Below are 11,614 nucleotides of genomic sequence, written 5' to 3' on the forward strand. Positions count from 1 at the left end.
ACACACACACACACACATATATACATATATATATATATACACACACTTATATATATATATACACACACACACATATATGTGTATATACAAATAGATACACATACAAAATATGTGGTTGTGTGTGTTTATGTATGCATGTATATATATATGAGTGTATATATGCATATATATGTGTATGTAATCATATACATGTCTCTCTCTCACACACACACACATATATATGTTTGCTTGTTTGTGAATGTGTGTGTGTGTGTGTGTGTGTGTGTGTGTGTAACGCACTTGAGATTTTATTCACGATCTTTTTTAATTTGTCAAGATATCCAGCAAGTATTATGAATGAATTTAGTTGAAAAGCTTCTAACTTTTGGCGGAAATATAATTTTTTCTTGTTCTTTTTGTTTTGTGAATCTGTTCCTGCTTCGTGCAGAATTTTCGACAAAATGACTACCACGAAGATAAAAGAGATGACTCCGATAATAATGGTAACCACCTCCGTTCTTCAGAGGAGAAGAATATTTTAGACAATCGTGAAAAAAAGAAAAACAAAAAGTACAAAAGCACAAATATATTACGCCAGGACAACAATACAATAAACATAACAGAAAACAACTCTATGGACTTGTGCCACAGTACATCTTTCAATAAAGATTACATAAAAGCCAAAATGAAGGTGTCTATGTTGTCAATCAGTCTATTAGAAATAGCAACCAAATAACCTTTCCATTTAGACCCCCCCCCCTCACACACAGTTTCATGCAATAATGAACCTACAGTTCTATATTTAGGAGATGAGGAATTATGTACATTATTTACATTTGACGGATATTTGTCCTCATCGTGTTTGTTAACACAACGTTTCGGCTGATATACCCTCCAGCCTTCATCAGGTGCCTTGGGGAAATTTCGAACTTGGATTATCATTCCCAAGGTATTTTTCGATATTATTATTATTATTATTATTCAGGTCATAATAATGATAATAATAACATCGAAAACCTTAGGAATGAGAACCCAGATTCGAAATTTCCCCAAGGCACCTGATGAAGGCTGGAGGGTATACCAGCCGAAATGTTATGTTAACAACAAAGATGAGGACAAATATCTGTCAAATGTAAATAATGTAACTAATGAACTTGTTGGATAATACACTACTATTTACTACTAAATAGACGGATTCGTTATTGATTAAATACGTGTAATCCAGGGTCGTATTAAGACCAATAGAGGATTTAAGTACTTAAAAGATTTTGGTGTAATTTTACATGTGTCATTCAAAATATAAATAATAATAAACCATAAGATAAATTTATATTTTTCAAACTGAAGCAAAACTAACGGTAAGAAAGGAAGCAAGGTTTATTTCTATTTTATTCATATTTGAAAAGTTTTGTCTTTGGTCAGACACTCAAAATTTATCTTACGTAACACATCTGCATCTATACTTAGTAGAAATAAGACATCCAGCTTCACTGCATAGTTGTTCTGGTGAGATTTTTAATATACTTCAACCAGGGACGTGCCGCTTAGGTAGGCAAGGTAGGCAGTGCCTACTCTGAATGAAATACATCGATAGTAACATTTTCCTTTTATGGTAAAATATGCACCTAATTCAATAAAATTATGAAGGTTACTCTGATTACTAAGGCATAAAATGCAAAATATTTTATTTTTTTTTAGATTAGGTAGGCATAATTCGCCCCTGCCTTTCAATCTCAGTATTGAAACTACGTATAGTACTACTGTAGTACACGTGCTGCGTACATTCTTTCAACAACGTTTTCTTTACGCGCTACAAAGGCAGAAGTAAATCTGTCGCGCCTGTGTTTCGATTAATTTTTTGTGTGTTTTACATAAACGTCACCTACTGCCTACCCTGAGTAATTACTCACGGCACGTGCCTGATTTCAACTGATAAAATAAACGCTCAACTGAGCAATTTGTGACCATTAACGTTAAAAATACACGAAAGGCAATGTCTACGTGCGGAAGAGTACACTCAATAATGTTTATTTTATCAAGCCTAAAGTGATTTCTTTTTGCCGTAAACCGTTTACCATTTCTGTGGTGATCGCCACTTCCTTTGATTTCCTAAGCACGTGCTTATTTTGCGAAATGGTTAATCCAACGCTGGTTTAATCACAGTTTTGCTTATCAAAGTTAATCTGGGAATAAATAACAACGAAGTCGATAGTGTCTTGATAAAGCAGAAGATAGCACTTGAAACTGACAATCGAAGACAAATGAGACGTATCGATTAAAGCATAATGAAAAAACAACAGAAATGAAAATGTAGACCACGTGATGCAATAAATAAATAAATAAACATTTTTCAATTCAAATTTGCTCGTATAATTAGATTTATAATTAGTAGTTTTAAATTTTGGTACAAGGCCAACAATTTTGTGGGGAGGGGAAAAACAATTACATCGATCCCAATGCGCAACTGATGCTTATTTTATCGACCCTGAAAGGATGAAAGGTAAAGTCGACTTCGACGGAATTTGAACTCAGATCGTAAAGACGAACGAAAAGCCGCTAAGCATTTTGCTTGGCGTGCTAACGATTCGGCCAGCCTGCTGCCTTGGAAATTATAAATAATATGATGTAATGAGAATCATATAATACAATGAGAACCATACAATCTCTTTCGTGAGATTATTGGTTATTATAACATCGTGGTCGATATGTTATAAAATTACGAACAAGACACAGCGGAGAAATCTTTCTGTAGACAAAGCTCTCTCTCTGATAAGGTGTCAATAAACATTGAAACTAGTCTGTTGAGTTTTTTTTTTTCTTTAGTTCCAAGTGGGTTGAGACCCTGTAGAGGTGTGATCAAAAGTGTTCCCACGTTAGCCAATTCTAATTTTTTAGGGTGATCTTAGAGTATATTATTCACTGTTTCTTACCTTTAACTTATTTTGTTCTGGTCACAGAAAAATATATCAATCTCACTAAAAACCTCGTGTTTTAAACACTCAACATATTATGGCGGAATTGAAAATGTTTATTGAGAATGTTTATTAAAACTACACATACATAAGCTTAGTTTACATTCCCACGTATATCTAAAGAAACGTTTGTAAATACTATTATATATATATATATATATATATATATATATATATATATCATTGTTAGGGAAGTCAGAGTATGGTGTAAGCTTTATTTAGAACGACTATCGTTTCGGCTTACGTCTGCACTGTTCCCTAGTAGGTTGGGAATGATATAATGGAACCGAATGCACTCCACAATGCAGAATAAACCTCATCAGATCCATTAATAGATTTGTGAATTACTATAAAAAGGTTGTCATCCCTGTCAGTAAATTGAAAATGTGCTTCTGTGACTAAAGAGTTCTTTGACTCTTATTTCTGGCAGTGGTGGTTCTCCCTGCACCCTTCGTCAGATTTTAGTGAGTGAAGTATTTCTTTTTTGGTATTGAATTGCGTCTAGCCACCTTAATTATTATATGTGTTTGTGTGCGTGCGTATGTGAGCAGGATTCGCTGTGGGACAAGTAGCTTGCTTACCAACCACATGGTCCCGGGTTCAGTCTCACTGCGTAGCACCTTGGGCAAATGTCTTCTACTATAGCCTCGGACCAACCAAAGCCTTGTGAGTGGATTTGATAGACGGAAACTGAAAGAAGCCCGTCGTTTACATATATATGTATATATATATATATAACTTACTTGGAAAAGGATGCGTGGCGTTCGATCATATATGTGTGTGTGCGCGCCCGCGCGCGTATATATTTGTGTATCTGCGTTTGTCCCCTCAACATCGTTTGACCACCGATGCTGGTGTGTTTACGTCCCCCTAACTTAGCGATGGAATAAGTACTAAGGCTTACAAAGAATAAGTCCTTAGGTCAATTTGCTCGACTAAAGGCGATGCTCCATCATGACCGCAGTCAATCAAGTAACTGAAACAAGTAAAGAGAATATATATATATATATATATATACACGCACACTAATCTATGTTTCTAATTATATGTATGTACACGCTCAACAAAAGACAAGACAATATGTCGATCAGTTTGTCGTGTCGTTATTTTAAAACGTGTGAACATCATTATTATTATTTTCTTTACGTCTATAAACGTCACAAATGTGTAAATCCCATTCAAACAACAGAAAATATATTATCTTTTTATTTGAAACTTTACTGTTTTAAGTGTTTCAAAACAAAACAAAACAAAACGGGCTATGAACAACTATTTATAATTACACGTTTGTACTTAAGTTTTACTCTTAATTAAATATTTATAAAACTTAGTTTGGCTAAAACAGTTAGACACTCTTAAAGAAAATTAAAAGCAGGTATTTCCGTCCATGTACCGAAGTAAAGTGAATTTTCTTTACAATATTTGATTAAACACCCAATAATTATTTGTTCTACTTTGGTCTCTAACAATATATACCGGAGTATTACCGCAGGGTAAGTCGAAGAATAAAATTTAGTTCTGTGTAACCTAATTCTACAAAGTAGATTTTGTTGCTGTTGTTATTTCCTAACGCTAGGTGAACTCAGATCCACCAGACGTATATTCTTCAGTTTCCCGTTTTGTCTAGGAGAAATCTGTGTCTACTTTTTCCGATGTCTTACTTTCTTTTAACATTATTGAATGTAATTTGAAGGCGGTTTAGTTGCTATTACTTGCAGACTAAATTCCCATGTAGAACGCTCTCCTCTGCACACCCCGAACACAAAAATACACATATTTACACACACACACACACACACACACACACACACACACAGGTATGTATATGTATACATACTACAGTTGTGATTGTACTTCAGGTAAAGCAAAAGTGGGTATAACTATAAAAATAACCATTTTATTAACTAAAATACGTCGTTCAAACCGCAAAGATTAGTGAAGTTACTCTTTCTCTGTGCAAAGGTACAACTCCTCAACACAGTCTCCATGACAAGACATGCATTTGTGCCATCGTTGAATCCAACTCAAGAATTCTCTTTAGAAAAGTTAAATGTGTGCACTGTTGTATCCATTTCTTCCCTGCTCCCTTAAACTCGTCTGTGCCATCAAATCTTCGTCTCAGAAGACTATTTGTCATGAACCAAGCAGGTGGAAGCTGGAGAACTCCAGATCTGGGCTATGCAGTGGATAGAAGACCACATGCCAAACTCAGTTATTCGATTGACTGATTTCTAGCCCAAGATGAGTGTGGTCGAACATTGTTATAATAAAAGAAGATCATTTGCATATCCTTGTTCGGTCTCTTTCTCTTGATGGCTTCATTAAATTTATTGAATGTCTCAATGTACCATGCGCTGTTCACTGTACATTGAAGTACCAGAAAAATCAAAGAAAATGACGTCATCCCCATCCAGAAAGATAGCTACCATGACTTTCTATGTCGTTCACCTTTCCAGGTGCTGATTCGTTCCTAAAAATCAAAGAGAATGACACCCTCATCACCATAAAATGCACTTAACATAATTTTATGTGACGATCATTAGCTCTTCAGCAACTTACACCTTGGAGAAGAGATGTTATGTGATTCTATGGACTGAGTTTCGTTTCATCATAAGATTAAGGTCATATTTCATCTCCTATCATAAGATCGGAAAAAATAACGTGTTTCTGTTGGCTTCAAACACTTCCTGCACAGTAGAGCAGGCTGCCATATTTCTCTCCTTCAAATCGAAGTTGCTGTGGTAGCCACTTTGTACACAATTTCCAATATCCAGAGTCTTTCGCCATCTTCTGTAATACATTGTGGCCAAATTCTAGTTGTGTAACCAGCTCGCGGATTGTGACTTAGTCAGTACTAATTAATTCATTCACATGCTGGCAATTCGTGTTAGCGATTGCAGTTGATGGCCTCCAACTGCTTTGTTTAATCTTCAATATTTCTCCTTCTTTAGACTTCTTCCTTCATCTGTGCATATTGCTTTTGTCAATGGAATCACCTCCATAAATAAACTACAACCTATGGATATCCAACGGCTTTTACACCTCTTTGGTTAAGAATCCGATGACGGCACGTTGCTTCTGCTTGGAGCGATTATTTGCCAGCAATGGAAAAAAGAAACAGGTAAAAGAGTTAATATGAAGGTGGTGTTACTCAACTACATGTGCAATTTGAACGAACTGTGTCAGTTAATAAAAAGGTGATACCCATTTTGGTATTTCTTTCAGTACGATCTTCTTGTCTGTGTTTTGTGTATGAACTGCATCTTTGAACCTTAGATCTAAAACATCTGTAAGAAATATACTTGTGCGGTAGTGATATTGGCTTCAAATTTTAACACAAGACCATCTGTTTCAAGGGAGGGTGTAAGTCGATTACATCGACCCAACTGCTCAGCTGGTACTTAATTTATTGATCCCGATAGGATGAACTGCAAAGTCGACCCTGGTGACATTTGAAATCAGAGCGCAAAGCCTGAAGAAATGCCGCTAAGCATTTTGCCCTTCACGGAACTGTTTTGTCAGCCCGCCGCCTTCCACGACTCTTTAATATTACAGTTTCAGAAACGCGGTGAGCTTGCAGAATGACTTTGCTTTTCATCCTTTCGGAGTTGATAAAACAGGTAGCAACTGAAAATTGGGGGTCGATTTAATCGTATTATCATCTCCTCCGAAATTGCTGCCAAAATTTGAAACTAATATTAAGGGTCCGTTATTTTCTCGGAACAGTTGCACCTCACAAGTGCTTAGGTACTTACAATACATACTTGTGTAAAAAAAAAATTTTTTTTTAAAATTGAGTTGGCTCGATTTTAATTCTCCCTAACCGGTTTCCTCACAACTTTTAATCGCATTAAAAGAAAACGTCCATGGAAATGTGATTATCCTTAAACGATGAACGTAAATAATGTTTCACTTTATCTTATATGAATCACGTCTTTCAAACATCGATATAAATGTATTCATGCTATAAGATTTACTCTAGCGTACTGCGAGAACTATCATAAAAGTAATATCTCTTCACCAAGTACTACAGCAAATACATGTCAATCTTTGCTACATATATCAATACCTCTTCTCTTTTTGGGGAAACTTATATTGCTTCAGGTTAGAAATAGAAATTAATAGCTTTATGCCTGTATGTATAACACACACACACACACACACACACACATATAATGTGATATAATATAATATATTATAATACAGTATAACATATATATATATCTTTATATATGTAATGGTATTAACGAAACATATAGCTGAAAAATATTCACATCATGGAATAATGTTCCTTCTACCCTGTCACATCAAAGACCATAATTATTGAAAGTTTCAAAAAAATATATGAATAAATGAATATATAAACAAATAAATAAATAAATATGAAAGAAAAAGGAGGATGGTTAAAACAAGAAAGAAAAGAGATGCTGATATTTAGACCCCATATTTTTTAGTAACTTAAAATAAGAATGTTAGAGTCGTTGACTGTACAGACAATAGATATGAGATTTTGTAATCGTATGAAACACTCCTTGTATAAGTAACCTAACGTTTCGTTTCTTACATATACATATGCACACACACACGACTGCATGCGTGTGTATATATGTGTGTGTGTGTGTGTGTGTGTGTGTGTGTGTGTGTGTGTGTGTGTGTGTGTGTGTGTGTGTGTGTGTGTGCAAGCACACACATACATATATATGCATACGTATACACACACACATACATATATGCATACGTACACATACATACATACATATATGCATACGTACACATACATACATACATATATGCATACGTACACATACATACATAGACACACGCACATATCTAATGTGGAATTAAATCTGACAATCTGAGCTTCAATGTTGAAGGAAAAAATGTATAATTTACTAAATACATTAAGGTTTATATATTTTACTTGCTCTGTATTTCTTTACCTATCTTTTTCTCCATATTCTTCAGTTTTCATCGTTTAAATTTATGTTCAAGGAATATTATCTTATGCTAGGATTATCTGTAAAATAATCTCATGCTTATCAGAAGTCATACCTATCTCTAGTCTTTTCTTCCAAAATATGCTAAAAAAATCCTTAATTGTAATATTAATTCATTATTTTATGACGTAGGAACAAGGATTAAAATTTCGAGGGAAGTGTACAATCGAATGGATCGAATTCAGTACTCTGCTGTTATGCATGATCCTCGACACTGGAGAGTTAAGTGGAGTCTGCTAGGGTTTGAACTCACTGTCGTAAAGGGATATAACAAAGCATTTTATCTAACACTGTCCGACCGTCTCATCTCTCATCTTCCCTTGCTGCTCGTGTAACAAGGATCAGAACTGGACCTCAGCATATTCTATCACCACTGTAGTCCTACTTCTGTCCCATCAAGTCGCCTATAAAAGGGGGATAGCATCGGATCTGTTCATATCCAATATACTTTATCATCACCGCTTGCCGCAGTGCCAGATGTTTCTCCCTTCTCTTAGCTCTTGGTTATTGACATCCAAAGCTCGTTCTTACTGTCAACAATTCCTTTTCTTTCCCAGATGCAAACATCTAGATGTCTTTACTGTTTCTTTCCATTAATCTGTTTTCGGTATTAATTTTCTACAGACGCAATGACTTAATCGATGAAGAGAAATTGCTGGAAATTGTAACATTCAAATCAATTGCATTGAAATTAAAAGGGAATTAAGTCACACGCGTGAATTGCAACAGATTTTATAAAGAATCGAAAGCGGCACACAAGACAAGCTTACCAATGGAGTAATAAAAGAGTAGAAGTCGGAATGTGATGTATAACATCGTTTCAGTGTCAAACTCTGTTTTCCTTTTTATTCCTTTTCTCGTGAATCTCTTTCATTTCGTGTCTCTTCTCTCTGCGTCTCACACTGATTCTATCTATTCCACGCTTTCACACACACGTTTTATCTCTCAGTTTTCTTACATGACACTGTATACACAGTATATCCTGGAATATTGGTTTCAAATTTTGCCACAAAGTTAGCAATTTTGGATAAAGGCTTAAGTCAATTACATCGCCATATGTGCTCAAATGATATTTATTTTATCGGCATTGAAAGGACGAAAGACAAAGTCGGCCCCAAAGGTATTTAAACACAGAACGAAAGTCAGAAATACCCGCTAATCATTTTGCCCGGCACGGTAACGATTCTAGCAGCTTGCTACCTTGTATATCTTGGAATATTGTTTGGTTTAAAATACCTCATTTAAAATTAATGTATGCGAAAAGTTAGTATGCATATTCAAATTTGTTTTGAATTTCGGTTTGTTTATAAATATGAAATATTCAGGTATGATACTCTATGAATCAGACTAAATTTTTATAATGATCGAAATAAATAAATAAATATTTTTGGACATTATTGTTCGTCTCTTTGCACTGAAACAACGCCATATATATACGTAAATGTCGAACGATGAAAAGGAGTGCCCAGCCCCGCACTGGTGGATATAATTTCTTTATTTGTGAATTAAGGCTACTATTAGTTTCATGTCCAGTGTCTTAACAATTTTTCAAATCGATCACATGGAGAAAGGTGTTCACTTCATATACCTACATACATGTGCGTGCGTGCGTGCGCGCGCGCGTGCGTGTGTGTGTTATATATACGCACACCCAAGAGTTAGGGATGGGGTAGATAAGATCTGGGCTACATATGTTTCATAGCGAGCGGAATCTCAGAAGTGGTAAATATCCAACCGGGGTGTATATCGAAGGCTGCTCTTCAGGCCAAGGATATCTTGTTTAATGAAAGTTTACATTGTCGCGAGGAGGCACATACCAACGCATGGAAGATTCAATCAGAATGTCTCGAGGGCTCAGTAGGAGAGGAGAATATAAAGTATAGAGAGAAATTAGGATTAAAAGAAGGAAAAAGAAAAAAATAAGGGAGTGAGAGGAATGAGGAATTTAAGTAAGGTCATCTGGCCGGTGGCATTCAATGGGGCTGCTTTGGTCAAATCACAGAAGTTAGCGAGGGGAGTGGTATTTGAAAAGAGATAATGTGGAGGAAAGAGGGTGGGGAAATATTTTTGGTCAAGGGGGAGAAAAAGTGTGCATGAAGAAAGCAAGAGAGAATGAGGAATTTACGTACGGTCATTTGACCGGTAGTACTCAATAGGGCTTTTTTGGGTGAATCACAAAAATTAGCAAGGTGAGTGGTATTAGACAAAAATAATGTAGAAGGAAGCGGATGGCGGTGACAATGTAAACTTTCATTTAATCAAGATATCCTTGGCTTGAAGAGTGGCCGGCGGTATACACCTCGCTTGGATATTTACCACTTCTGAGGTTCTGCTCGCTATGAAACTTATGTGGCCCGGATCTTATGTACTCCAGCCCTTAATTCTCGTATTCTTATTCGCACACCAGGCAACCCTAGTCGCCTACCGTGAAATATAAAAAGAGCTTTTTTCAGTTTATCGAACTTCGATACGAAAATAATCCACAGCCCTCCGTCTCAGTAAACCACTATTGTTCCTGAAAGTTATTTTTTTAAATAGTTACTACGGGTTGCTTGAAGCTAACTTTCTTCCTACACCTCGATCTCTGGATCACTTGTTCCTAATCTAGTGAAAGCTGTATGAAAGTCACGGAAATGGAGAAAATGTAATTAAACTTGTCGCTTTAGGGTATCCCACTTACCAACAAAACCGAGTGCATGAAACTCGTTATTCACGCTACAAACGAAGTAATTCGACAGATGCGATTGAAAGCTTTCTTCACCCTCTGCATCTCTACTGCCAACTCTGATACCATAAGCTAACAAGCCCTACCCTGCGAATTTAGATCCCGCAAAAACCCTCCTCCTTACCGATACCTCCACAATTTCAAACAGAACATCATCAATATGGTCAAAAATTAAAATTCCTCATTCTATCTTGCTTTCTTCATGCACACTTTTTTCTCCCTTTTGACCAAAAATATTTCCCCACCCTCTTCTCCCCACATTATCTCTTTTTCAAATACCACTCTCCTCGCTAACTTCTGTGATTCGGCCAAAACAGCTCCATTGACTATTACCAGTCAAATGACCTTGCTTAAATTCCCCATTCCTTTCACACCCTTATATCTTTTTTTCCCTTCTTTTAATCCTCATTTCTCCCTACATTCATATACTCCTCTCATACTGTGCTCTCTACACATTCTGATTGAATCTTCCTTGCGTCAACGTAATCTTTCATTTAATCAAAATATCCTCGGCCCGAAGAGTAGCCAGCGTATACACCTCACCTGGACATTTACCACTTCTGAGGCTCCGCTCGTGATTAAACATATGTAGCCCGGATCTTATCTATTCCATTCCGTAATTCTTGTATTCTTATTCGCACACCCGGCAAACCTGGTTACCTACCGTGAAATATGAAAAGAACTTTTTTCAGTTTATCGTACTTCGATACGAAAAGAATCTACATAGGCGCAGGAGTTGCTGTGTGGTAAGTAACTTGCTTACGAACCACATGGTTCCGGGTTCAGTCCTACTGCGTGGTACCTTGGGCAAGTGTCTTCTACTATAGCCTCGGGCCAACCAAAGCCTTGTGAGTGAATTTGGTACACGGAAACTGAAAGAAGCCCGTCGTATATATGTGTATATATATATATATATATATATGTGTGTGTTTGTGTGTGTA

This window comes from Octopus bimaculoides, chromosome 2 (assembly GCF_001194135.2).
Source record: "Octopus bimaculoides isolate UCB-OBI-ISO-001 chromosome 2, ASM119413v2, whole genome shotgun sequence".
NCBI lineage: Eukaryota > Metazoa > Mollusca > Cephalopoda > Octopoda > Octopodidae > Octopus > Octopus bimaculoides.